General features: G+C 51.4%; 3 long non-coding RNA genes across 3 annotated transcripts; 2 read left to right on the top strand and 1 right to left on the bottom strand.

Annotated features, from left to right (window-relative positions):
• Positions 1–5,536: 5,536 nt before the first annotated feature.
• LOC111775966 (uncharacterized) lies at positions 5,537–16,399 on the bottom strand. The gene is made up of 2 exons (XR_011424104.1): positions 15,880–16,399; positions 5,537–5,823 (listed from the first exon to the last, which is right to left on the bottom strand). It is a non-coding gene; the product is annotated as an uncharacterized lncRNA (long non-coding RNA).
• LOC138916746 (uncharacterized) lies at positions 5,813–15,022 on the top strand. Its single transcript, XR_011424103.1, has 2 exons — positions 5,813–13,699; positions 14,249–15,022. It is a non-coding gene; the product is annotated as an uncharacterized lncRNA (long non-coding RNA).
• Positions 16,400–16,672: 273 nt separating the features above from the next.
• Positions 16,673–20,536, top strand: LOC138916747 (uncharacterized). The gene is made up of 2 exons (XR_011424105.1): positions 16,673–17,602; positions 17,836–20,536. It is a non-coding gene; the product is annotated as an uncharacterized lncRNA (long non-coding RNA).
• The last annotated feature ends 6,811 nt before the right edge of the window (positions 20,537–27,347 follow it).

Consider the following 27,347-nt stretch of genomic DNA (forward strand, 5'->3'; position numbering starts at 1 on the left):
TGGCATAGAAGCCCCATGTAAACATTAGCTCTCGCTTTTATAAAAATGAATACAGTTGGTGACCATGATGCGTGGTACTCCATGGATTTTCGAAAACTGAGCTCACTAAATGGAAATGCAGTCCATCTCTCTTGGTGCCATCCATCCCGAAAGTGTCCCTCTTATCTCTGAGCGCTCCATGCGCAGGGAAGCCTGCAGCGTCTGGCCATTGGTACAAAGTCCACTCTTTCTATCACACGCACAAAAACACACACACCATTTTTCCTGTCTCTTCAAGGCTATCAGATCCAAAATCCCATAGATGTTGCGGTTCCTATAGGCAAAAACACAAGGGTGACTCCAGAATAGGGCACCCTCTGCTTCAATGGACCACAGCGTCAGCTGGGATCTGGCACAAGGGGGCATTTGCTTGTCAGGGTGTAGGCACATCTGCCAAGGATTCTATCTCCCCTACCAAGGTCTTTCTCCAGGGGACAGGAGCAAGCAGGCTGGCTGGCAGGCACAAGGCACCCTCAGTGGTCTCCACCCTAGAGCTGGGGCTAAGACTGTGGCCCTGGGAGGTGTTTATGGGAGAGCTCCAGAGCCAGGACTTTAGGGTGTGGGGAGTGGCTCAGGTACCAATCAAGGATCACTGGAGCAGGGTTCAGAGATGTCCTTCTGTGCCAGGCATTAACCCTTTAGATGACAGAATGCAGGAATATCCAGGAAATCCCAGGGATGAACAGAAAGATCAGTCTGGGTGGCAGGAGAAACACTTGAGAGAAGCAGCAGTTACTTACCAGCTAATATGAAAGTGCTTCACATTCCACCTGCCGTATGACCACACTGGTGTGTGCTGGCCAAACCCAAGCCAGCTCCCTGAAACCCATACCCTTCAAGTGCAGAACCTTCCAATTATACCCTTCCAATCACAACTTCAGAGCAATTGCCCACCATGCAGATGTCCCTGCATGTGAACATGAGAAATCCAGTGGTAACACGAAAAACGAGATGCAGATTTTCCACAAAAAAGAAGAAATGAAACTGAATCCAACCTGAGTCTTATCAGTCTATTGAAGATGACTTTTAATGAATGCTGTGTTGTTAAGGAGACTTTCCACTATGGTTTTCACCGGGGAGGGGCTCCAAGAAGGGGACTAAGAATGATTTCCAAACCTCTCTTGACTCTCCCCTGATGGAGGCCAGCTACCTGCTGGGGCACACTTGCCAGTGTCTCCAGAGTCTTCCATCACGCCCTTTGACTCCCCAGTCCACCAAGACAGTACTCAGCTGCACTCTGCCATTCTTCCATTCATCAGTGCAAACTGGGTGCCTACTATGTGCCTGGCATCGTGGTACACAAAGGTGTAAGTAATCATAAGAAAAAGAAAAAGAAAATAAATATAAAACAGGAACTTACACAACATGCCTTGGGAAGGAAGAAGATAGTTTCAGGGAGAATGTCTTTTTGCTAGGACTTTATTTCAGTAGAAAGTTCCATTAGAATAGTTCTTGAGAGCTCAGGCTTCGAATGCAAACAATCCTGGGGTGGGAGTATTTACAACCAGGACAGGGTATCTGTGTAATAGAGATAGAGCACTTATTTGAAGGAGGAAACTGGGCTGCAGTTGGACAAGAGAGGATGAGCATGTTTTAAAGTAGAGCTTTTATGTCTCCCTGACTCCACTCTTGCTCCCTTCCAATCCAGTAGAAGTTGCGATCTTTCCAAAGGACATACCCTAGCATGTCACTTCTCTGCTGAAATGCCCCCTCCACTTGCCCAGAGCCCACTGGGAGCCCAGCTTTGGCTTGCAAGGCTCTCTTCTGGTCCTAGACCACATGCACTAAAACCTGCAGCTGGCATCTAGGTTCCTTGCTCTCCCCACCTACATTCCAGCTACCCCAGGGTCCCCCAGAACACTAGGATCATTCGTGCCTTTGCGGAAGTTATTTCCATTGCCTGAAATGATTTTCTCCCTCCCCTTCACTTTTTTCCCATAGGTTGAAAGCATTCAAGTCAAGATCCAGATTAAATATGACCTCTTGGTTGAAGAACCTTCCCCAGGTCCCTCAGGGAGAGCTCACACTGCTTGTTCTGCAGTACCAGCACCCAGGGTACTTAGCTCCATTATAACTTATGACTTTGTCTCCCCCTTGAGGACAGAAATTGCATGTTTTCATTTCTGAACCCTAATCCCTAACTCAGGGATCCACAAACATTTTCTGTAAAGGGCCAGATAGTAGATATTCTAGGCTTTGCAGATAATATGAGCTCTGTCTCAACTACTCAATTCTGCCATTATGGGGCAAAATCGGTCATAAATAATAGTAAATGAATAGGCATGGCTGTGTTCCAATAAAACTTCATTTAGTTGGCCAACCCATAGGCCCTAACAGAATGTCCAGCACGCAATAGATACAGGTGGGTGCTGGGTGAGGCAGGATTCCTCTGCCCTTTATTTTGAAGGGAGAGCAGTATCCAGCTCTGCTGATGGATAAAGCCTTTATCATCCCCCGTACTAACTGAAATACAAAGCTCGAAGTGTACTGGAGGGGGTGCAAATTTGCCTAAGAGCAAAAAGGCCTTCTGGGAAGTAAAGTATCAAGATTTTTGAACCTTCTTCAAGGTTCAAAGTTACTGAAACACCAAAACATGTTGGGGGGGAGGGGAATACCACGTGTCCCTGATCAAGACCCATTGTAAAGAAAGTTCTAACAAGCCGGCCGCCAAAAATACTATTCATTTTTGTTGCCTGTTTTTCTTTTGTTGCTTGATTTTTTTTAATTAACACCTTACATTAATGTAGTAGATTTGTGGGGCCGGCCATGTGGCACAGTGGTTAAGCTCTCATGCTCTGCTTTGGAGGCCCAGGATTCACCAGTTCAGATCCCAAATGTGGATGTATGCACTGCTTGGCAAGCCACACCGTGGCAGGTATCCCACATATAAGGTAGAGGAAGATGGGCACAGATGTTAGCTCAGGTCTCTAATAAATAAATAAATAGGTAAAAAAAAAAAAGTAGATTTGTTACAATTAATGAACGAATATTGATACCAATATTGGTACAATATTGAACAATGTTAATACAGTATTATTAACTAAAGTCCTTAGTTTTAACTTAATGTCCTTTTCTGTCCCAGAATCCCATCCAGGACACCGCACTACATTTAGTTGTCCTGACTTGAAGGCTCCTCTGGGCTGTGACAGTCTCTCAGACTCTCCTTGTTGGATGACCTTGACAGCTGGGGGAGTCCTGCTGGGGGAGGTTATAGGATGCCCCGTTACTGGAATCTGTCTGATGTTTTTCTCCTGATTAGACTGAGGTTCTGGGTTTTTTGGGGGAAGATCACAGAGGTAAAGTGCCATCGTCATCACCCCCCCCCCATCACAGATGTGTTAGCAACAAGATTCATGACCGTTGACATTGACCTTGATCACCTGGCTTGAAAATTTTAACTTGTAAGAATATTCTCCTGATCTTACCGAGGCTCATCTTCAGTCAGTCATCTGGGTTGAGGAATTTTGTTTCTTTGGTCTGTTCCTGAACAGATTTTAGCAAAGATCCTCAGACACCACAACCGGCTAGCATCAAACCCCGATTTGCCTCTGATGTGGAAGCCTGGCCACACCACACGGCCCACCCACGTCACTGGTGGGAGTTAGGGTCGGGGGACTGAGGCTCAGAAAGTTGGCGGGTGTGAAGCGGGGAGCTTGGTCTGCACAGGTTCCGGAAGGAACCTCTCACTGGAGCCGGAACCCAGGCTCCCAGGGGCTTGGGTCCCCTCGCCAGGGAAGCCCTCTCTTCAGCGCGTTCTGCTTATTCCCTGATAGGCGAGAAGATCAAGCGGGTGAAACCAAAGCGCACCACGTCCTTCTTCGGCCGGCAGCTCTCCACGAGCCAGGGGAGCTACACCGTGGTGCAGCCCGCCGACAGCCTGGAGCAGGGCTGAGGGCGGCAGTGCCGGGCAGGAGGAGGGCACAGCGAGCCCCCCGGACCTGGCCCAGCGCTGTCCTCCCTGAGGGGCAGGGCCAGCCTGTGGCCCTCATGTTGGGAAGGAGGGCTTCCTCAGCGCGTGGACAAGCGACTTCTGTGGCCGGGACGGTGCCTGGGCTGTGCAGAGCTGGCCGGGCCTTCCGCAGGGCCCCTCCTGCAGCCTGCCTGTCGTTCCCCTGGACTCTGGGCCCCACTGCTGTCTCAGGACCATCTGATCAGTCCCCGCCCACCCCCTCCCACCCAGGGACATGCTTTTGTGCCCCTCTCACTGTGCCCCTTAAGGGACATTGTCCCCTGCTCTGAAGTGCCCGGTGGCAGCTCTGATGGCAGGTAGCTGAGGAATAGGGCTCAGGACCTGCAGGTCCCACATGCGTCTTTGGTCTTTTCCCCGGACTTGGGTGACAACATCCCCGCATTCCTTCTGCTGGTATTCCACCCCATGCTGCCACACTGGGCCGATGCTCTGTGGGGGCGGGCAGGGGGCTTCCCTGGATTGAACTACAGCAGGAACAGAGAAGACAGGGCCCCCCACCCAACCCTCCCTGGCTGGATGGAACTGGAGGGAGCCAGGCAGGACCCAGCTCCCCTGTGCCCGTACTCAGGCCTCTCCTGCAGGCAGGAGACACTGACCAGAAGGAAGGTGCCTTTTTGCTAGCCTTTGGCGACGTCACTGTGCTGGGAGGCGGCTGTCCTATGGACCAACAAGCCCACCAGACCCACCCTCCAGAAGCTCCCAAACCCCCTTGGGCGTCAGGTTTTAGTTTTGTTTTTTTCTCATCTGCTTTGGTCCCGTGAAGCCTGTGAGCTCTGGGGCAACTCAAGAGAATGCCGGCTGTCTCAGCTGCTGGCTTTCCCCCGGAGACAGCGGTGTGGTTTCCATCTGGCCTGACCCTGGCCCACCCATGCCTGGGGCAGTCCCACCATGAGAGCATGGATGAGGTAGGAGGTTGATGTGGCGCGGGTTGTGGCTGGCCCAGGAGCGGGCTCCTCCGTGGTGGGTCTCACTGGCGCGCCTGGGGCTTCCCCCCCCCCGAAAGAAACGCTGGCTCAGCACAGGGCTTTGCTTTGTCTCCCGCTCCCAGCGGAGAACCGTGGGAGAGGAAACGAGAACCTCTTGTCTCCAGATGCCAGAGCCCACTCACCTCCTCCTCCCTTTGGTGACTTTTGAACACTCCAGATGTTTTGAGGTGGGCTTGTCTTCCAGCAGCAGGGACTTTGTTATTTGTCATAATAAATAGGTGTCCCTGGCCTTTTGGAATGTTGCAGCCAGAGGACCTCTGGTCTGCCCTCCTGGTGTCACTCGACATCACTAGCTGCCCAGCCCGTCCACTCCCAGCCCTCTGGGTCTCTCCTCCCACTCACTGTTTTGATTCCAGGTGAATTCTTATCCGATGTGCTGATGGCAGCCTGTATGTGGGGTGTCTGTGTGTACACACAAATCACTTGTTTTTATTCTTCAGCCTCTTTCTCCTGTTTTCTAAGCATCCATTGTGCCTTAACCTTTTCTGCCTGCCCTTTGGGACAAAGCAGGATTTTACTAAGTGCCCTTTGAATATTCTCATTCTTTTATATCACGTGATTTATTAATAATAAAATCAGTTTCCAGCAGACTTTGGTGCGGTTTATGACGTGAAGTAACAAGAGTGTTAATTACAGCCTGGGAGTTGATGACAGGCTGCGCGGTTGCTGTTAACTCTGCATCAAGGGATGCGGCCCTCCGGGCTCGCCCGGCTGAGCGTTGATGGAGAACCCGGGTGAAGCTCTCCTGTCCTGGTGGTCGGTCAGGGACTCCCAGGGTACGAAGGCCCAAGAGGGGTTTGGAGTTCACAATGGGAACAAACAGGAGCTCTGTAGGGAGGCAGGGGCACAAGGAGCCAACAGTGGCACCTTCGTCCCTGTCCCTAACCTCAGCCACACCCCCCTCTGCCTGTTAGACCTGGTGGGTCCAGGTTCCTTCTCACACCTGGGGCTGGAACACAGGGCACAGTCCGGAAGCCAGTGCCCCAGGGGAGAGACCAGAGAAACCAGGAGGTTTGGGCAGTTCTCTGGGGCTCTTTTTGTCCTGGGCCCGGCCGGGAGGCAGTTTCTTTCCCACAGGTCCTGTTGGGGGTGGGGGCACAGGACGGGGACAGGACAGCATCAGACCTGACCTCCGGAGCGCTGTGGGCCCTGCAGAAAGCCACGTAGCACATCACCATTTGGGGATTAGAGTTCACACTGTGGATGTTTCCGGAGCTAGAAAGAGCAAGCCATGTGTCCCCACAGCAGCACCGTCCTGGGACTAGGGCCTGTCTCCTCAGGCATCGGTGACAGTGAGTGGTGCCTGTGGGGTCCTCTGCTGGTGAGAAAGCATGATGCCATGACCATGGCCACTTATGTGAGGCGCTGACCTTGAGCCTCCACTTCTTGACCTTTAAGATGGGAATAATAATAGGGGCCACCTCACAGGGTTGTTGGTGTGCCTTAGTGTCTGGTGTAGACTATTGGGTGTAAGCTACTATCGTCTCTAAATGTCCTGTGTCTGGAAAGCTGGGAGGAAGAACGGGGCTACCTGAGAGGCCAGGGCTTGCCGATGGCAGAGACACCCCCTCTGGTAGGATAGGGGGCACAGCCTGGGGCCGGGCAGACCCAGAGCTGCTCCTCCTATCCAGGCCCCGTCTGCCTCCACCACCTGTGGTAGTTTCCTAGAGCTACTGTAGCAGGTGACCACAAGCTTAGTGGCTTAAAACGACCCGCATCCATTATCTCACAGTTCTGGAGGTCAGAGGTCAGAAATGAGTCCCACTGGGCTCAGATCAAAGGGTCACCAGGGCTGCATTCCTTCTGGAGGCTCCAGGGAGAATCCATTTCCTTTCCTTTTCCTGCTTATGAGGCTGACTTGGGGACCCCCTCCCAGCACCATCCAGGAGCTTCCTGTCGGGCCGACCTTTTCCGTGGCTCACTCTGCCCCGGCCTCCTCCCAGGAGCACCGCCCGGTCTCCACTGCTAGTTCTCCAGTTGTTTCACGGCCCTAAGTGCACGACGTGTCTCCCTAACCGTTTAGGTCGTCAGTGGGCTCTCCCCCCAGGGGGGCCTTCGTGCTCTGTGCCCAGTCATCCCAGCACAGGAGACCGGGAGAGGGCGCCACCTGCCCCGACCACGTCTCTGTGTCAGCCCCCAGCCCCATTCTCCTGGGCCGAGCCCAGTCTCCACTGCACAGCCTGCATGCTGGCCATGGCCATGTGCCCCAGGTGCAGCTGAGCAGAGACCAGCTGACCCCTGGAAACGTCCCCTTGTGGCCTGTAGAGCAACTCGGCAGAGGGAAGGGGGAGAGGCTGCGTGCTGGGGATGCCTCTTGGTTCTCTGAGGGCCTGAAGCCCAAGATCCTAATTCCAGGCACCCATCAGATGGCCAAAGAGGGACAAGGAGGGAGCCCAATTGGGAACCACATCCTGGTGAGGAGCCCGGCTCTGCGCAGCCAGCAGGGTGGCTGCTGGAAGGTCCCCTCGGAGTGGGCTTCCTGGTCTCCTCCTCGCAGGCGCACTGGGGTGTTTTCCCACCGCCTCCCCCATGGGCACCCCGAGGTCGGGCCCTAGTTTACACATTTCCGTGAGGTGGCACCAGCCCAAATCCAGGCGCTGAGTGGGTGGTCAGCAACGTGAACTCTGGCCCGCACCCCACCCTCTGCACAAGACACGCCCTGGCCCAGAGGCTGACTCATTTGGAATGAATGAAGGTCAGGATTCAGGGCCCAGCAGTGGGTTCCATGGTTTTCTAAAATTTGAAAAAGTAGGATTTAAAAAATTATTTTCCTTTATTATTTTTTTTTGATTGACACCTGAGCTAATATCTGTTGCCAATCTTTTTTTTTTTTCCTTCTTCTTCCTCTCCCCAAAGCCCCCCAGTCCATAGTTGTATATTCTAGTTGTGGATCCTACTAGTTGTGGGATTTGGGACGCCTGATGAGCGGTGCCATGTCCATGCCCAGGATCCAAACCAGTGAAACCCTGGGCCACTGAAGCAGAGTGTGCAAACTCAACCACTCAGCCACGGGGCCGGCCCCTAAAAAATTATTTTTCTTAACATAGGCCCATAAAATTATTTAAGCTTCAGGCTGCACAAGTGCTGAATTGATCCCTGCCCACCAGACATACTGGCTCCACTTGTTTCTGGAACACACCCTTGTGGGGGCCTGGAATTGGCCACCCCAAGATATGTCTCTTTGGCATGAGGATTATTTAGGGCTAGTTATTTTGCAGACGGGAAAGCAACTGAAAAGTAGAATTTACTTACCCTTTGTAAGAGACATTTACACTGTAAAGGAAATCTCCATCTGTAAAGATATCTCCCCCTCTGTACCAGGAAGAAGGGGAGATGACCTTACCCCTAGAAACTCTTAATCAATGGGGAAGGCAAGGACTGAAATCTGCATTTGTTTACTGTGCTTGTCTGGTAACTTCCTGTAACTGACTTCCCCCACCCCCAACATCCTCCTTTGTCTTCAGTTGGATATGATATTTAGGGTGGTGGTTTCAGCCATTTTGGCTAGTTGCTCAGCTTGCCTGAGCCTTTCCCATGTATACATTTGACAAATAGAAATGGCAAGCAATAGGATATATTGGAGTACATGAGGAAGCCATTTGGTGTAAACCTAATTCAGCCTGACTTTGTTTTTTTCCCAAAAGGACCTGACTGTGGCCATTGAGCACGCATTGTATATCTGCTTTAAAACATCTACTATGGCAAGAACAAATGGCCTTAAGATAAAGGTGCAACTCCCCCCCAACCCCATTGGCATTTCCTTAAGGATAAGCATCTTTCCTTAGGCTAGGAACTGATTGCTGCACTCACCTTTGACCACCCAGCTCAAGACAACAGACCTGCCACCCTGCTGTGTTCACCGAGACAGCAGACCTATCTACTGTTTCCATCAATTGCTGTGCCGACAGAGCAGTCTCACAACTATTGTAAAAGGGACATTTCAATCCTATGTGAAACATCCTGTTTGGGGGTACATAACCACTCTATGCACCCCACTTCTTCAGTGCCCTTTCTTCCTTCGGGAAGAAAGGCCCCGGGCCATGGTCCTCAGAACATAAAGCTTTGTTTAATTTTCTCCTGCTATTCTGTCTCACGTGAATTTAATTTGTTCTCTGGCCAGACAAACCCAGAGAGGGTAGAGGAAATGTCTTCCTGCCCTACATCCTGCAGTCTCCCCTTTGCTCAGCATTCTTGGACCCCCTCCCCAACTTGGCTTCCCAACAGGCACCCAGCCCACATCCCCCTCACCCTAGCCTGTCAGACTGCATGGCCATCCTCTCTGGGACAGACCTGTCTCCTGGAGGGCCAACACCCTACCCCTGGTCTAGCCCCCCTCCCTCCCTGCTGTGTAGCCTTAGGCAAGTTATATCACCTTTCTGGGCCTCCATTTCCACCTCTCTCAAATGGGGATGGTCATACCTGCTTCTTCAGGTTACTGAGGGCTATGGTGCCTGTCTGATGACTTCTTCCCAATCCCAAGGGCAGAGCACAGAGGTTAGGGGTGACACTGGGTTACAGATGGGAAAGCGCCTGCAGCCTGCGATGGCCACATCTGTGTGCCATCACGACAGGTTTGGTGAGTCACTCGTCCCTTAAGACCCCCCACATTCCAGAGGTCATTTCCACGCACCCCTGTTCCCACCTGCATTTGTTTCCTGGGGCAGCTGTAACAAAGTACCACACACTGGGGGCTTAAAACGACGGAAATGTAATCTCATAGTTTTGGAGGCTAGAAGTCCAAAACCAGGGTGTCGGCAGGGCCACGGTCCCCCCGAAAGCTGTAGGGGATCTGTCCTTGCCCCTTCCTAGCTTCCGGTGCCTTGTTGGCAGTCTGGGATTCCTTGGCTTGCAGCTGCATAAATCCGATCTCTGCTTCATTGTCACCTGGCTTCTCCCCGTGCGTGTCTGTCTTCACACGGCCATCTTCTTATAAGGACAGCAGCCATATTGGATTAGGGACCCACCCCACCCCACTTCATCCTCCCTAATTATATCAGCATCGGCAATGACCCTATGTCCAACTAAGGTGACGTTCTAAGGGTGGGACTTTAACATATCTTTTGGGGGTGACACAAATTCAACCCATGATACCACCCACGTGGTTTACTGCCTTGGTCTTCTTTGGGGCTTTTTAATGCATCAAAGGTTGTTATTTTGAAATACCAGCTGCCCTTGGGTTGCTGGGAGAAGCAGGAGGCTGACCCCCGCCAGCCTGGCACACGGCCTGGCTTGGCCAGCACCTGGCTCCAGAGGCCCCCCAGGCCAGAAGAGGCCCTGCCGAGACTGCCCCTGGGGCTCAGTGAAGTGGGACAGGCTCTTCAAGGCCCCCAGACACCCCCTAACTCTTCAGAATTCTGGTAGCAGAGGTCACTGGAACAATCAGCACAGCCAATCCTGTTGTCCCTCCCGAGGCTGGGGCATTTCTGGGTCCTCCTCTGCCACTTACACATCGGGACACTCCTGCAGGCCTTCCCAATCCTGGCCTCTCTGGGCCACCGGCACAGGCAGCTCGTGCCACAACTGCGGCCCACAGGAGGCCAGCTCAGGTCCACAGCAGGGGAGCTCGAGCTCTGTGCTGCTGTGGCCAACAGTGTGCTGACCCATCAGAGACCCCCCAGGGGGCCAGAGGCCCTGCTGGCCTCAGAAAACTCCAGCAGGGCAGCCGAGAAAGCTTTCCCGCTCAGGTCGAGGGACACATCAGACAGAACTGCAAAGGAGCGGCTCGGAGTGACGGCGCCAGGGGGCAGGAGTTCTAGGTGCCCCACACAAGGAGTTGCAGAATTAATGCCCAAGTTGCCCAAGAGGGTGTCAGCTCAGAGTCTACTCAGCTTTTCAGGGGACACTGGGGATGGGAACACAAATGACCAGGAAACAAGCCGCTCTATATAGACAGGATGCCTCTGACCGATGAGCTGGCTACATCCAACACGAGACAAAGGGGAACAGACAACAGATGGCAAAGGGGGGTCAGTGATCAAGGAAGGCTTCCTGGAGGAGAGGCCCTGATAGGCTCAGTAAGATAGAGGCGAATGGAGCAGAGTGAGAGGGCGTGGGGGCAGGGTGGGGGAGCCAAGCAAAGCCTGTGACTTTGGGCCTAATGGACACGGACAGTCCTGAGCCGAGGGACGCGCAGATTCTTACTGCTCCTCCTGCTCCCAGGCCAGGAGGACGCTTTAAAGCCACACGGCACTTTCTCCCTGTCCAAATCAGCCACACATTTCAGAGAAGGCAGGCAGATTACCCAACATCACCCAAAGCGAGTGGCAGGGCCAGGCCTGGGTCAGAAGTTCAGTTTTAAGCATCACATCTGGTGCCCTGTGGTCAGCTGCTTTGCTTGCCTCTACTGAGCTGACAATTTTGGGCTGGCAGGGGTCCAGGGGGCGGGAGTGGGCAGGGAAGGGAGAGGTGAGTTGGCCAAGGTCAGCGCCCACAGGTTGCTGGTCCGGCTGCGGCCGGCAGGGGGCAGCTGAGCCCTCCCTTTCCTTCTCCAGCCCAGCTGCAGAGGTGGTGAGCTGGCACCTCCCGCCCAGAGCTATGCAGCCTGGCCCGCAGGGCAGAATCTGGGCGGCCTTTGTTCTGGCTCTGCATGCCCACCCAGTCTCAGAGCCGGCGCGCTGCCTCCTCACTGCCACCAGCTACCTCTGGGCCATGACAGAGCAGAGACAGGGTTTCCCACGAGGTTCCCTGCGTTGTGATGAGACTCACATTTTCCAAAGATCAGGATCCACATCCTGAAAACACATTCTGCTTTGGAGTTTTTTGTTTGTTTTTCTGTGAATGACAACCGAGTCAAAATATTTAAAACTAGGGCTATTTGGGGAAATCCAGGAGGTGCGGTGGGCACACCCTGGGACTAGTCACCTTCCTCCTGCTCCACCCTGTGGTCTGCCCCATACCCACAGGAGCTGACTGTCCCAGGCCCCCTCCCCCTTCTCAGCTGTCCTGGCCCCTCTCTCAGCACCTCCCTCTCCCACCCATACTGAGCCCTCCAGCTATTTTAAACTATTTGTCATAAATATAATTTGCGAGATGATGAAGAATAGTCCCAGCTCTTCTCTAGGACTTCTGTGTCCCCTGCCCATTTTGACCTTGGCGTGTGGTGGACGGGGTGGCGGTGACCGCTGACGCTCTGGCCAGCGAGAGCACAGGCCTCCCTCACAGTGCCAAGGTCAGCAGCCTCCAGGGAGCGATGGAACCACTCAGAGGGTCTCCGCTCTGCCTGGTGAAGCCTGGTGCCATACACACCTCGCTCACGGATGCCACTCAGGCGGGCCAAGGGGGTCAGAGCAGAAAACACTCCTTCAGAGGTTCAAGGGCAGTCTGAGCAACCAGTGCTCCGGTGGGATCACTGCAGGAACAAGACAAGGCTCGGGTCTGAGGACGTTCCCATCCGCAGGGCCCCAAGTTTAAGAGGGAGGCTCTGGCGGGCCCTGGAGAAGGGAGAGGGTTTCCTGCCAGCTGTGCAAACCCAGGGGTGGGAGGTGGTGGATGTCAGCACTGCCCAGCTCCCTGCCCAGAGGAGCTGTCACCAGGATTCCTGATGGGTGGGGCTTGGAGAAAGGCTGGCAAGGTGGGCACAGGCCAGAGGCGGGGCCTACAAAAGCTGGGACTTGCTTAGTGGGGAACAGAGGAGCCTAGGAGGTCTGGGGACCACTGGTGGAGCACAGCAGTGGTCGAGGGAGGCAAGGCTTGTGGGACCCGGTCAGCCCCTCGTTGCACAGGCCTTCCCTCTGCTGGGGGCTGGGGAGCCAGGCCAGGGGTGCTCAACACAGGGTGGGGAGCAGGTGGGTTTGGGGAGCACTTAGGAGCAGGGGCTTCAGGACAGAGGGAAGTGACCGTGAGCCAGTGAAGGAGTTGGCAGGAGAAGGGTGGGGCTGGCTCCAGGCAGGAGGCCAGCTTGGGCAAGGCTCAGGGAAGGGGGGCGGTTCAGTAGGGCTGGGGCACCGAGGACCTGATGCCCAGGAGTTGGAGGTGTATGTGGCAGGGAGTTCCGGATCCAGATGCAGGGGACTGACACCATCAGAGTTATTTCCTGGAGGCATGGCCCGAGGCCTGAGGCCTGGCCCTAGGAGGGGCAGGCCCCCAGGAAAGGGCATCAGGGACCCAGAGCCCACAGGCCCTGCACTCCCCGGGGGAGACAAAGGTGAAATGTCGAGAAGCCCTCTCCTAACTTAGGATCGCCTCCCCGCTTCCTCTCCCTCTTTTTGGCCCACGTGGGCCAAGGACATGGGAGCATGAAATGCAGCTGGGCTAGCCCACCTCCTCCTCTGGCTTAGCAATCAGGGTCGGGGGAGTCTCCACCCCCGACGCCCTCTCCCCCAAATGCCTTCTGCCAGCTCTGGCCGAGACAGGCTCCCTGGTTCCTTAGCGGCCGTCCCAACATTCCACAGGAGCTGCTGGCCCCCTTTCTCCTTGTCTGCTGACCTGGGCGCCCAGGCCTGGACAGAACCCCCAGAGCTGGGCCTGTCATCGAGTTTGTGGAGCTGCGGCTGCCCTGGGAACTCAGTTCCTTCCTTCAGCCTGTCCTCAAATATTTACCGAGAGCCTAATAGTGGACAGAGTGACCTTTACAATACACAGACCCGTCAACACATTTACTGAGGTCGGCTACGTGGCAGAGACTGCGGGTCCAGTGGATGACAAAACAGCGGGAAACCCCTCCCTTGAGGAACTCAAGTCCCACAGAGGACGGCTCACTGTGAAGGTGACCTCCAGGCAGAGGCCTGAAGGAGCTGAAGGAGGGCTGGGCCAGGTGGCCACTGGGTGGAGAGCCTTCCATTGTCATAATCTGACAATAGTTGTTTTGATTATGAAGTGGGGTTGAGGAGAGCAGGCTGGGAAAGGTTAAAGATGTGCCCAGGGTCATGCTGGGAGGTGGGGACCAACCTGGCGAAGTGCCTGTGGGGGCTGGGGTGGGGGTCCAGGTTGTGGTTCCTGATGGGCTGCTGTGAGGTAAGCCGGGGCAGGAGGGTGCCCGGCCAGCACACGGTGACTGTGCAGTTCCCTCACCCAGGCCCTGAGACAGGGGGGCCTCAGGACTCAGAGGGAAATGGCCCCAGTTGAGTATCTCCTGTGAGTGGAGAGCTCAAGGTGACCCAAGGCCATAGCTCTGGAACTGGACCTGTGGGGGATGGGAGGGGTGGAGTTCTGGCACATTTTCAAACAGTGGCAGCAATACTGTCATTGTCCTGCCCTTGGTGTGAGCCTGAAGTACCACCCGGTTCTTAGTCCTCTTCTCTGCCTTTCCCAGCAGCTCCTGCAGGAAATCGCCCAGGTCCTTTCCTGGGCTGGTTTGGAAACAACAGCGCTGGGCTGGTTTCAAAACAAGATGAGGAGGCAGCCACGGCCATGAGAAAGGGCTTGGGCCTCGGCCCTGGCCCTGCAATCCGGATGTTGCCCAAGGGGCCCTCTCCAGTCTTTCCTTCCCCTCCAACCCCCAGCCCCTGAGTGGAAGGAGCATGCTTCAACCCCGCACTGGCTAGGGCGGGCCCATCTCCAGCCAGCCCCAGCCCGGGATCCAAGGTCCTGTTTACTGCTGTTTCCTGGAACAGCTTGTTTTGATCTAGATGAAATCTGCTGAGTTCTGCTGCCCCGCCCTCCTCCTCCAGAGAGTGGAGCTATGTTTAGCCTTATTTGCAGAGAAAGAGGTGGAACCCAAGCCGGATGTTTATCCACCATGCTGTGAGCGCTGCCTTGGCCCCCCTAAGGCAGGACAGAGATGTCCCTGTGTGGCTTTCTACCCTCCTCTCATCTTCCTCAAATATATTCCCCTCCCCAAGAAAACTAGCTGTGTGGAACTCGGAGGCCAGGAGACCTTCTGTACAAGGCACCTCTGAAACTGTGCCATCTTGTCCTTGAAAATGGAGTGGGTGGCCAGGGCGGCTCCAGATACAAGGCCACAAATGAGGGCCTTAGTTCCTTTTGTGATGAAGAATCCTATGATCTGTAGAATCCTGATACTTTGTGTGGTGTTAATTCCACCTACTCCTACTCTTTTGAAAAATAAAATCTACGATTGTTTCAGGGATTTGGGAATGATACATGTGAAGGAGGAAGATTTTTATACCAGAGATAAGAGAAGACCAAGCTAAGGCACCAAGCTGGGCCCAGGAAACCGCACACGGCAGTTAACACCACCACTCAGGCATCTTGTAGATAAATAAAGGGCTGACCCCATAGCTTGGTACTGTGACACAGCAGCGAAGGCATTTGCTGGGTATCAGCCACACCTCCCAGCTTTCTGGAACATTCTGACAGGCAATTCCCTCTTTCCACACTGTCCTTTCAGGCCAAGTCTCCCCCACCCAGCCCTGGGAACGTTGCCGGGACTAGACTGATGAGGCAGATCTCAGCGAGGGTGAGCTGCCCCAATCTTTCAGTGGCAGGAGAGCTCAGCCAGGCACCCAATGGTGAACAAGTCTGGGCTTGCCACACACTGGACCTTCTGTGCTGAAGGTCACATGGGAGTCGTCAGTTTTCCGAGAATCACGAGGAGGGTGCGGCAGCTGGGCCCAGCCCCCCCCCCCCCCGCAGATGCCATCTCACAGGGGTAAGGGGAACAATCTTCCCCAGTTTCCTCACGGTTGCCAAGGGAGCCTGTGGCATGGGTGGTTTTGTTTGGGGTGTGGGTGGCCGCCCTGGGAGGAGACCTCCGGGCAGGGAGTTGGTCCAAGAAGCTCCTCAATTCTAGTTACTCTGACCACTGTCAACGTTCCACCCTATACCCCAGGGGGCCAGGGCTGAACAGAGGCCGCATAGGGGTCTCAGGCTGTGCCTCCTCCTCACTCTGGCCCCACTCCTGGCACAAGAGACGCCAACCACCCTTTTCAAAACCCTCCTCAAGCGCTCAGGCCTTGCCTGGCCTTGTGCAGGGGACAAGCTCACCCGGTTTGTTTCCGCCTTTCCTTGGAAGACCCAGGGTGGGGGCCCCCAACAGTCAGCAAGCAGCTCCCTGAGGCCCATCGCAGGCTGCAGACTGCCCTAAACAGATTAATTTTTTCAAAAACATCTCCTTTTTCCCCACCTCCCAATCCAAAAGCCAAATGGGTTGAATATCTATGCCCTTTTGGACTTGTCACCCTGCAATTACAAATACTGTTTTCTGCACAGACAAGATCTTGCTTGTCATTATTCTGCAACTGCCTTTTTCCACTTACTACATCCTGACCAGTCACTAAGCATTCCATCCTGGCGGGGATAGCTTTTCTTATGAAATGCTTCAAACCTCCAGGCCCCTGGTAACAAAACCATGCCAAAACCATGACCCACGCCCCTCAAGCGGCAACTTCGGGAGTTTAGCTTTTTAATCAACTTGCTCCCAACCATTTTTAAAACAACAAAATCACAGCAGGGTTTCTTAACCAAAGACCCCGTAAGCACAGCAGGTACAGCTCACTGGGGGCTGCCCGGGTGCCAGCGTGGGGACACGCCCCGCTTCCCCCAGGGGCGCCTGGGCGCTGACGTCACCGGCGCTCACGAGGCGGCGCGGCCGCCCGCGGAGTCACGCGCTGCAGCCCCGCTCCCGCCCCGCCGCCGCCGCCTAGGGCAGTGACGCGCCCTCCGCAGAGATCCCTCCGCCGCCGCCGCCTGGAATTTTCCAGTCGCCCTGCCGGCCCTTTTTTCGGACCTCGGCGGGGAGGGGTGACCTGAGGCGACCCCCGCAGTTCCCTTCGCCCCCACCGGGAGCGGCCCCAGCCCGCCTCCCCCACCCAGCCCCCTCTCGGGGACCGGTGTTCCCTCACCCCAACCCCCAGGAAAGGGCATTTCTCCTCCACGGAATCCGTCTCCCAAATGTGACCTTGAGACTTGTCCTCGATCTCCTGAAGCACTGCTAAGGGGGGTGGGGGGTGGTAACTGGGGCAGCTGAGGGGCGGACACCCCGGGAGACCGAGAACCACCTCGAGGCGTCTCCTTGGGCAGGGTCGGGGAGGGACTTCTTTTCCAGTGGCAGTGGAGGAATCGTCCCGTTGAGCAGTGCCCCGGTGATGCGGCCCTGGCCTATAAAAACAAAAGTTGGGGCCTGTCCAGCAGGAGTTAGCCACAGGGAGGGTCGCGCTGCTGGGCTTAGCTGTGGGGTGGCAGTGGCCAGTTTAGGGCTTCAGAGGGCAGACGGGGGAGATGACAGAGTTAGACGAGACAGGGGGCGTGGGGGTACAAGGAACAGGAAGGTCGAGGAGGAGACCAGGTTTGGGGGGCGGCTGTGCTGGGCAGAGCTGCGTTGGAAGTGCCCGCAGTCGCCCAGGGGGAGGACAACCGTCTAGGCCAGGCTGTCGCTGCCGCCCGCTGGGGATGGGCACTTGGCCTCTGGGAGGACGCCGCTCCTGCGCGGGCTGAGCGGTCCCCCAGTGCCTTGGTCTCTGTGGAAGGAGGAAGGCAGTGAGAGACAGGAGGAGGTGGAATTGGGCAGTTGATGCCCTGAGAATGATCGGGAAGGAAGGCAGTGGGGTGCAGGGCCGCAGGTGGGCCGGGAGGACAGACCTTGACCTTGTCAGTACCAGCAGCCCCCTTTTTTCCCCAGACAGAGGGTTGTGAACCCGCCCGGGGATGAGGCCTGGTGTTGTGGAAACCGCACTTAGCTTCGCGGGCCGGACAGCTCTGGCCCCGGGTGGTATGTTATTTTGGCTGGGCGTGGGACAGGGGCCAGGCCAGGCCCAGCCTAGTGCAACCCAGGTCTGGGTGTGAGGCGAGACGCCTGGTCGGAGGTGAGGGTGGCCCGAGTCATAGGTAAGGTGCCACCCTAAGCCGTTAATGGTGTGGCATCTTAGGTATCGGACAGGCGGGGGCTGCTGAGGCAGGATGTTTGTGTGTCTGGACAAAATTGACCCACACTTTATTTTCCAGGTGGCAGCGCTCCCCTTTGGACTTTCCCTCTGGGTTCGGTGCTAACCTCTTCTGTGAGCTTGCTCTGCCCCTCCTCCTCCCTTTAACTCTGTCAAGGTTATCACTTCACTTAAAACCTTGCTTCTGGTAACCTGGTAAGCCTGGGAAAGTTGCTGAAGTCCCTGTTGGAGTCGGTATTGTTGGTAATCGCAAGGAGGAAGGGCCTTCCCGCTGAGACTGGGGTGGGGCGGGTTGGTGTTGCTTGCTGGTGGAGAGGGTGGGGATCGAGCCCACCCTTGGGTGGGCCCGCAGCTGTGGCTCCAGCCGAAAGTTACAAAAATGCCTCATGGACCGTGGTTTGTTATAGTGTTCATCATGGCGACCAGATGGCACCAGGAGAAATGGAGCCCCTGGCCAGTGTGAGTCATAGCAGTGCAGGAGGGGAGACCCTGGAGGAGAGAGCCCGCCTAAACGGATGCCTGCAGATTGAATTTCCAGAGGCTTAGGAGGAGGAAATTTTCCAGTGTCGTGTTTCCAGGCCTTGCTCAGGAAGCCTTGTATTCAGGAGGCCATCACTTCGGGTTTTCAGATGAGCTTGAGGGGGCAATCTTAAGTCCAAAGCAGATGCATCCGGGGCGTCGGCAGATGTGTTTGACTGTTTGATCCAGGAGCACCAATCTCCAGGCGCATGAATGCCAGCAGGCGCCTCTCCTCTCCTGGGGTGGAGGTTTTTCAGATGCTGCATCTAGGTTGAGCCTCCTGTCATACTAGTTCTTCTGTGCTACGAACCTTGCTTCAAGAAGATTCTTAAGCTGTAGGACGTTTCAATGTGATGCCACAACACCTTGTAGATGGAGCTGGCAGATGGAGCCCAGTGACCCTGTCACCTATCCGCCTACCTGCCTGCGTGCCTGCCTGTGTGTTGGTCGGAGGAATTCTTAGTGTGATGATGTCATCTGTGTGGGAAAGTGTTCAAGTTTGAAATGCCTCAGACGAATACGTAGACGAAGCAGACTGGCAAACTGGGAGGGGGGTCATTGTTGTGCTAGAGTCTGGGAGGGTACAAGTTGGTCATGTGCAAGTTCTGGTAGAAATGGCAGGTCTAGTTTGGGTATTCGGATTGCGTTGTGGATTTCTAAGAGAAGGGAATGGTTAGGGTCCCAGTAGTGATCTTTGATTCATCTTGCTCTGTATGTTTTTTGACTTGAATTTCACCTGATTAGATTTCAGAATAATCTTGGCTTTCAAAGGGGAGGACCCTGAGGTGAGGGTTGTAGGTGAGGGGGAGGGCCCAGCTTGGCACTGGTACTGGGGAGGGGTGGTGGGGGTGAAGAAAGGGAGAGGGTTGGTTGGGTGTTTGTTGCAGAGGGTGGGGGTGGCAGGGAATGTGGTTTGAAGGGGGAATTCTCTGGAGAAAAGATCAGTAGGCAGGGCTCTGAGGAGTTTAATAGAGCTCATGGGCAAAGAAAAGGCTGGTTAATACTAGTAAATTGCTAATGCTAATTGTTGCTTGGAAGCACAGAAATTGCTTGGGAACTTTCTAAAGAGCTTAGAACTCTTAAGTGCAAGGGAAAAAGCAAAATTGTTTTGCTCTGCTGCAAGGTGGGGAAGTCTGAATATCAGTCACTTGAAAGAAGGGTGTCCAAACCTTGCATCAGCAGGGGATTAAGGTCCTTGACTGCTTCGCAAGCTTCTTAAGTGGTATATCTGAAGCTGAATGTGTTCGATATTCAGGAGCAGTTAAGTCTTAGGAAAAAAACTTTAAATGCCCAAATTGTGGGCTTTTAAAGTGGTTTTATTTTTGGTGTGCACTTAAGAGATTAGATGTACTTTTCTGGGTTTGTAACTCATACTTGTTCACCAAGATATTTTGTGATTGAAATTTCTGAGCAAAGTGAAAAACAGTGATCTCTAAAGGAAGTTTATGTTACGTTGTGCCTTATAAACACATCTCGTCTTTGTGGTCAGTATTAATAACAGCAAAAGTTGCCTGCTGTCCTCTCTTCATACTCATTGTAACCAGGAGAACCAAGTAGCCTTTTGTGGTCACTGTAAACTTACTGTAATATTCGGTAGCAAACAATCCACGTGCCCTTGCTAAGGCTGGAGTTAATAACCATTGTATCTTTAGTTTGAATGTTTGTGCCTTTTAATGATCCAGTATTAGAGGGGAAACTGAGCGAAAATCAGTTTGGGGAATAAAAGCAAAACTGGGGTGCGAGGGGGCCCTCACTAAAAGTGATCTGTGTGTAAAAATTAGGGGAAAGATCTGAAAACCCTTCATGATAATACTTGTTTGCGAGATGCATCTATTGAGTTGGTAAATTAATATCAGTGGGTTTTTATCATGTCCTTCACCTTACGTTCTACTTTAAAAACTTTAAATCCACAATACTTTTTGCCCTTGGGATTTCTTTTTCTGTCTTCTGGGTTTTTTTTGTTGTTTTAATGTTTAAAAATATGTTGGCATCATAGTTCCGTTCTTAACCTGTGACTTGGGCGTGGTATAATTACTGTCATTGGCGTTTACAGAGTGTTAGTCATGGGTGTGTGAGGAAATATGTTCTGGTACGCTGTTGTGAAATTGAAACTGTAAAAGTAGATGGTTAAAGTAATTGTATGTTCTGTATGGTAAGAACTGGTCGTGTTGCATCATGTACGTGATTACTAATCATTTTTCTTCCCCTTTACAGCACAAATAAAAGTTTGAGTTGTAAACTCATTGGAATTGTTGTATTGCTATGTTATGTTTTTCGGCCTTTATCTTTTCTGTAAATCAAGTTGCCTTCATAATGAAATTCGATGTATCTTATTGTAGATTTAGGCCTAAATTCACTTTTCAGTAGCTCCGGCGAATTGGGGTCACTCTGTCGAGTGTGGTAACCTTGAACGGAACTGGAACGTCCTGAATGGTGGGCGGGGAGGCGTTCTGCCCTCTGTTGGGAGTGCAAAACAGATTGCGGAAAGTGTCAGTGCTGAACCACCTGGCCAATGAAGGTCAGTGTCAAGGTGGGAGAGTACTTTGTAGTATCCTGGGGGTTTGTCTGGTTACCTTTCGAAATGGTATTGTCCTAAAGGGGACCTATTTTTATTCTCATTTGTTTAGGAGAAGAGAAACAGTCTAAATAAGAGGAGAATGGGACGTGTAATGTGTGTTTTTTCCGTATTTGTGGGTCTTTGGGACACGAATGTATCTGGGATTTGGGTCTAAGCACAGAAGTCTCAACTTACTAAAGAGTTAGGCTTTGGCTTAAATTTTCTTCTTCGGTGCGTGATGAAAGTTTGGGCTCGATTGTGTAAGCGGTGTCCGAGCTGGCCAAGACTGCCAAGGGCCTGAGTAGAAGCTCTAGGAATCCACAGCTGGGTCATGAGTAAATCCATTCTGGGTCCTGGGTGGGGATGTGGCAGCAGCGTGTCATCCTGGGAGCAGATGCCTTGTACTGCTGTTAATGTGTGTACTCAGGCTGTAAGGTTTTGCCTCACAGGAGACAACTGCTAGACTCGGAATAGAAGCCACTGTCAGCCTCTGGCTAAGAACACTTGTTTCCCAGGGAGTGGAGAGGAACCGTTGACTGGGCAGGGAAGATGAGACCTGAAACGGGACCAAAACAAAGGGGTGGGAGAGCATGGCCTGAAGACTTACTCCCCTTGGAGAGAGTAGCCCTGGGGCTGGCTGCTGTCCTCCCTCCTGGGGTTTTGTTTGCCTGCCTCGTCAGTCCTTGGTCCTTGTGAACCGCGCGTGCGCGTGCAAAGAGAAACTGCAGTTAGGTGCTGGGGAGGAGGCAGCTGCTGTGCCCATCAGCAAACCGCCTGCCCAGCTCATGGCTCTGCCGAGATGCGCACTGCCATGGGCAGGTTCAAGGCTCCCTTCCCTGCTCACCACCCCGTTCCCCACCCCGCAGAACAATCTAGGCCTCCTTTCCTACCTTACCACTTTGCTTTTTACCCCAACCCCACCCCTGCCCACCTGCCTTGCCCTCTTCAGAACTTGTTTCTCGTCTTTTATACAATGGTTAGAAAACTCTTGCTTCCGACCTTGAGGGTCACTCTTGTAAACCCCTCTGTGCAAGTGGCCTCTTTCCTAGCAACTGTGGCGGGCTGATGAAGAATTTGTCCACACGAGTATAAATGTTTGGCACTGGAGAGGTTGTGAAGTGGGGTTTGTTAATGGAGCAGAGAGCAGGCAGCGGAAGGCTGTGCTCACACCCTCCTGGCCTCCACCCAACCCGGGAGCTCCTGAGATGGTGCCGCCTGCCTGATCTTTACCCTCAGATATCCACATGACAGGTGGGATGGGCCGCAGGTGTTGATGGCAGCAGTTGGTGATTATCGCTAATCAGCTTGCATCCTTGTGCAGAGATCTGAATTCAGCTTTTCCCCTGGACTCCCAGGGGCACTGGATGATACAGTGAAACTCAGTGGGCTTGTGGCAGTTAGTAGAAAATGGTGATCTGATGCAAATTAAAAGGAGTGGGACATAAGAATAGCAGAAGTAAGTATCTATTGAGGCTCCTCTGTGTGCCCAGGTTGTACACACTGAGAACTGCAAAAATGGCCTGTGTTACGAAAAGGGAGCCGGACAATCACTGACCCCCACTCCACCCTGTTGGCTGCCCTGGGTTTGTCTTAAGTGACAGTGGCCATTAAGGGACTCCTAGGATCTTTTATGAAGTGCCGGGGCTAACCTCTGTGTGCTGGAGGAAATGGTAACCCTTGGCCTTGCAGAGTACTTGTTGTGTGATGCTGATACTAAATGAAATGCCAAAATAGGCTTACAGGTGTTTGTGGTATGTTATAAATTTTCGTATTTAAAACACAAAAATATACTGATACAGTCTGGAAATGGTAAAATGAACATGGCAAAATAACCCCAAATAAGAAAGATGTGAAGCTGTGTGTCCCCAGGAGTGTGGCCGTGACTCTCCTCTGAGTGGGATGGCCCTCCACCACCTTCCAGCCTGCCACAGGCCTTCACTCTCCAGGCCCCTCAGCTCTGCACCGCCTTCCCTCGCTTTTAAATAACTCTTGAATTCTCATATGTATAAAGGGTTTATTGTGAAGTTTACAAATAAGACAATTGAAAAAACGAAGTCCTCAATAATCTTCTAACAAATTATTATTGGCATATTTGCTTCTAGAGTTACTTCCTATGCATAGGACTATGCATTCTTATACAAAAATGGGATTATACTGTAAATTCTGTTTTGCAAGTCTTTTCATTTAATATATAGTGAACATCTTTTCCTGTCATTTGAAGCGTCTTTTTTAGTGGTGACATATTGTTCCATTGTATGACTGTCTCCATTTGAACATTCTCATTTAGGTGACATGTAAGTTATTTTCCAGTGGCTTTTTTGTCTTAGGAAGTAATGCTGTGATGACCTTCGCTGTGCCTCAAACTTGATCACGTCTGTTTTTTCTGTGGGAGACAGGAAAACTAGGTTCCCATTGCTAACTCGCCTTCAGGAGAGGGGTTTCTAAATTAGCATTCTCTCTAGTGAGGTGAACTTGCCTTCCCTTTTCCTTAGAAGCTAGGGTATAATCATATTAAAAACCTTTGCTCCTTGGGTGGATCCAGGCTGCTTTAACTGTGGATCTGAGCACTGCTCCTCTGCTGGTGAGATGGAACATCCCCTACGTGTTGGGCCATTTGCACTTCTGGGTGTGCATGTGTGTGAGTTTCTGCTGTTTAATTGCTCATTTTTCTATCGGTTCTTTTGTAAAAGCAGTTACACATGAAGGAAACTGATAATGCTTGGTTATGTTTGGTGCAAATATTTTCCCCAGTTGTAGATTGCCTTTTTGTTTTGTTTATTGTGTTTCAGACACACAAAAGTATGCAGTTTTGCTGAGGTGGTCACTCTGGTTTCTGCACTTGCCGTTAGCTTAGCTCTCTCCTACCCCAAGAGTATGTAACTATTAATCTGTGTTTTCTGTGACACTCGCATGGTTTCATTTTTTACATTTAAACATCTCATCCAGCTGGAGTTTCTTGTGGTCTGCCTGTGTGTGCGTGGCAGGTCTGATGCCCTCTCAGAGCCCCAGAGCTCTCTCGCTCCCAGTGCCCGCCTCCCTGTGGCCAGATGGTGGCACAGAGTGGCAAGAGAGCCCCGTCAGCCTGAGGGTTGTCACAATGGGACAGTTCACTGGAGAAGACCTCGGGGGCAGGCAGGATGGTCTCCTCAGGGGATCCTGGTGGTTGCTCCTCTGCGACTCACCATTCCCCCATCTTAACTGGTTTGGACCTGTGGTAACCGGAGTGGGTGGGTGGGTCAAAAGCAGGTTCAAATGGACCGGTCTGGGTCCTACTCCTAACTTGGCCACTTGGCAGCTTTATGACTAAGGAGCAAGTCACTGAAGCTCGCCGAGCCTGTTTTCCGTGTCTGTGAAATGAGGGTCAATAAAGGTAGGATGTGTGTGGCACACGGCTGTTCTTCACCCAGTGCTTCCAGTGACCCCTTCCTCTCCTGTGTTGCCCCCCCTCAGATCTAGCCACTTTCTCCCGGTTCCCTCTCTCCGTCCTCTAGCTGCCTGCCCTGCTCTGGGCCTTTCTTTTTGTAGCGGTGATCACCGTGCATATTCTGGTCTGTTCCGGTTCTCTGTTTAGTTTTGCTACTGTTCACATTTCCCTGTATCAGCCGAGTCTACCAACACGCTGGAAGTGGCTTTTTCTCAGCATTGTTAATTCTCCCACAAGAATTCCATGGATGGGCTTCTAGAGGTCTGTGGTGCTCTGAACTTGTATATTTTTCTGTGGAAAGTAGAAGCTTGCTGAAGGATCCGTGCCCCTAAAAAAGGATCATGAATGAACAATCACGTTATTTTCTCCCATTGTGCTTATGCTGTGGGATGTTTAGTCAGCCTCTCAGGTTGTAAACAGTGTGTGTTGGCTAACTTCGCTTGTGCTGCTGTGAGCATCTCTAATTTGATGTGCTTGCACACTCCCCAGAGTGGCACTGCCTGGTCGGTGAGCGTGCACAGACTTAGAACTCCTGTCATCGCTCATATACTCTCCAGAAAGCTTACACCTCCTCGTGTGAGTATCTTCATTTCCCTGCATAGTTGCTACCATCAGGTTTTTTCTATTTTATTTACTCATTGCTACTTCCTAAAAAATTTGTGGTAAATTACACGTAACATCAATTTTACCATCTTAACCATTTTCAAGTTTACAATTCAGTAGCGTCAAGTATATTCATATTGTTGTGAATATAACCAATCTCCAGAACTTGTGCATCTTAACGAACTGAAACTGCATCCATTAAACTACCCATTTCCTTCTCCACCGACTCCCTGGCAACCCCCTTCTACTTTTCTGTTTCTATGAGTTTGACTACACCAGGTACCTCATACCAAGTGGAATCATACAGCATTTGCCTTTTTGTCACTGTCTTATTTTCCATAGCCTAATGGCCCTTAGGTTCATTGATGTTGTAGCATGTGTCAAATTTTTTTTCCTTTTTAAAAGAGCTGAATAATATTCCGTTGTATGCATATACCACATTTTGTTTATCCCTTCATCCATCTGTGAACACTTGGGTTGCTTGCACTTTTTGGTTATCGTAAATAATGCTCTTATGAACATAGCTGTACAAATCCCTTTTTAAGACTCTGCTTTCAGTTCTTTTGGGTCTATACCCAGAAATGGTATTGCTGGATCATATGGTATTTGTCTTTTTAACTTTTTTGGGAATCACCATGCTGTTTTCCATAGCCGCTGCACCATTTTACATTCCCGTCAACAGTTTACAAGGGTTCCGGTTCTCCACATCCTCACCAACGCTTGTTACTCTGTTATTTTTTTATGGCAGCCTTCCTGATGGGTGTGAGGTGATATTTCATTGTGGTTTTGATTTGCATTTCTCCAATGATTAGTGATGTTGAGTGCCTTTTCATAGGCTTGTTTTATGTATCATCTTTGGAGAAATATCTTTTCAAGTCCTTTGCCCATCTTTAAAAATAAGTTATTTTTTATTGATTTGTAAGAGTTCTTTATATATTCTGGATATTAACCCCTTATCAGACATGTGATTTACCAATATTCTCTCCCATGCTGTAAGTTGCCTTTTCACTGTTGGTTGTGTCCTTTGATGCACGGAAGTTTCTCATTTTGATGTAGTCCAGTTTATCTATTTTTACTTTTGTTTCCTGTGCTTTTGGTGTCATGTCCAAGAAATCATTGCCAAATCCAACGTTATGAAGTATTTGTCGCTACTTTCAAAGGTACTTTGGTAGTCAGTCTGTATTTGTGTCATTACAGGCTAGTCTGACTTTTACCACTTGATTTATCGTCTGCATTTATCTGCTTTGACCACTTAGCATTTGAAATTTCTGTATTGATTTTTGTACTGATCATGAATTCTTTGTAGTCAGGAAGGTAAGCTTTTGCCAATTGTGATTGTCAAACTTATTCTCATTTTTCCTTTTATTATTGAAGCAGAAAGTGTCTACTATACAAGGACTTTTAAGAAATTAGTCTGTTAAAGTCTAATAATGACTAATAAGTCTGTTGGGTTTGTTTCTGACTACTTTTTCTTTAGTAGCCACACATGGATGTGCTCCCAGAGTTACAGTAAATACTTTTCTCCATTTAAGGAGTTATGAATCCAACCTAGGAATGGGTCTAAATTAATTATTTACATGGATAAAGTTGAAATATCAAACTTTTATTGAGTAAACACTGTCTTTGCTATTTTACTCTAGGTCTGTCAATATTAGCTTCTTAGAATTATCTGCCTGCATCTGTTTCTAGAATTTTTAGTCTCTAGTTTTTATCGTTTCTAATCAAATACAATGAATTTTAGTGACTGTCACTTAATTAATGCTTTAAAATCCATAAGTCGAAGCTGTGATGCCCCTCAAGGTAAGAGGTTCTCTCTCCTTGTCAGAACTTGAGTACACAGAACTGGCTTAATCTTGGCTTCATGACATAACGTGGCTGTCTTTTATTGACTTCCTTGATGTTTTTCATAATGTGGTAAGCATTTCTGAATCTTCTATTCAGTATAAAAACTGGGACCTTAGACAGTAGCTTCCTCCACCTGTGTGGTCACCTCCCGCCACCCCAGGCCAAGGTGATCATCATCCTGAATACTGGCTTTATCTTTTACTTGGTTTCTTCATATAACTTAAAAAAAAGAATTCTTACCTAAATGTGGTTTTTAAAATATATATTTTCATTTTAGTTATTTCTAACTTTATACAACACATATTATGTTGTACGTAATCTTCTGGAATTTTTCTCATTTGATATGGCATTAAGGTTCATCTCCTGCCTGGTGTGTATTTCCTTTCGTTGCTTGCTGGGGAGAGGCCATCGTGTGACTCTGCCCCAGTTAGTTCATCGATTTTCACATCGCTTCTCTTCTTCTAAGTGCAATTATATAAGTGATTGGGGCTGCTTGCTTCTTACACAGAATTAAAACTTGAGCAACAAAGTTGGCACTGCCTAACCTGTCCCCCCACCGCCAGTGGTGCCCAGTGTTACCCCTTTGCTGTGTTTCCTGCCAGACCTTTTTCTGTTCATTTATTTC

The sequence above is a fragment of the Equus caballus genome, chromosome 12 (assembly GCF_041296265.1).
Source record: "Equus caballus isolate H_3958 breed thoroughbred chromosome 12, TB-T2T, whole genome shotgun sequence".
Classification (NCBI taxonomy): domain Eukaryota; kingdom Metazoa; phylum Chordata; class Mammalia; order Perissodactyla; family Equidae; genus Equus; species Equus caballus.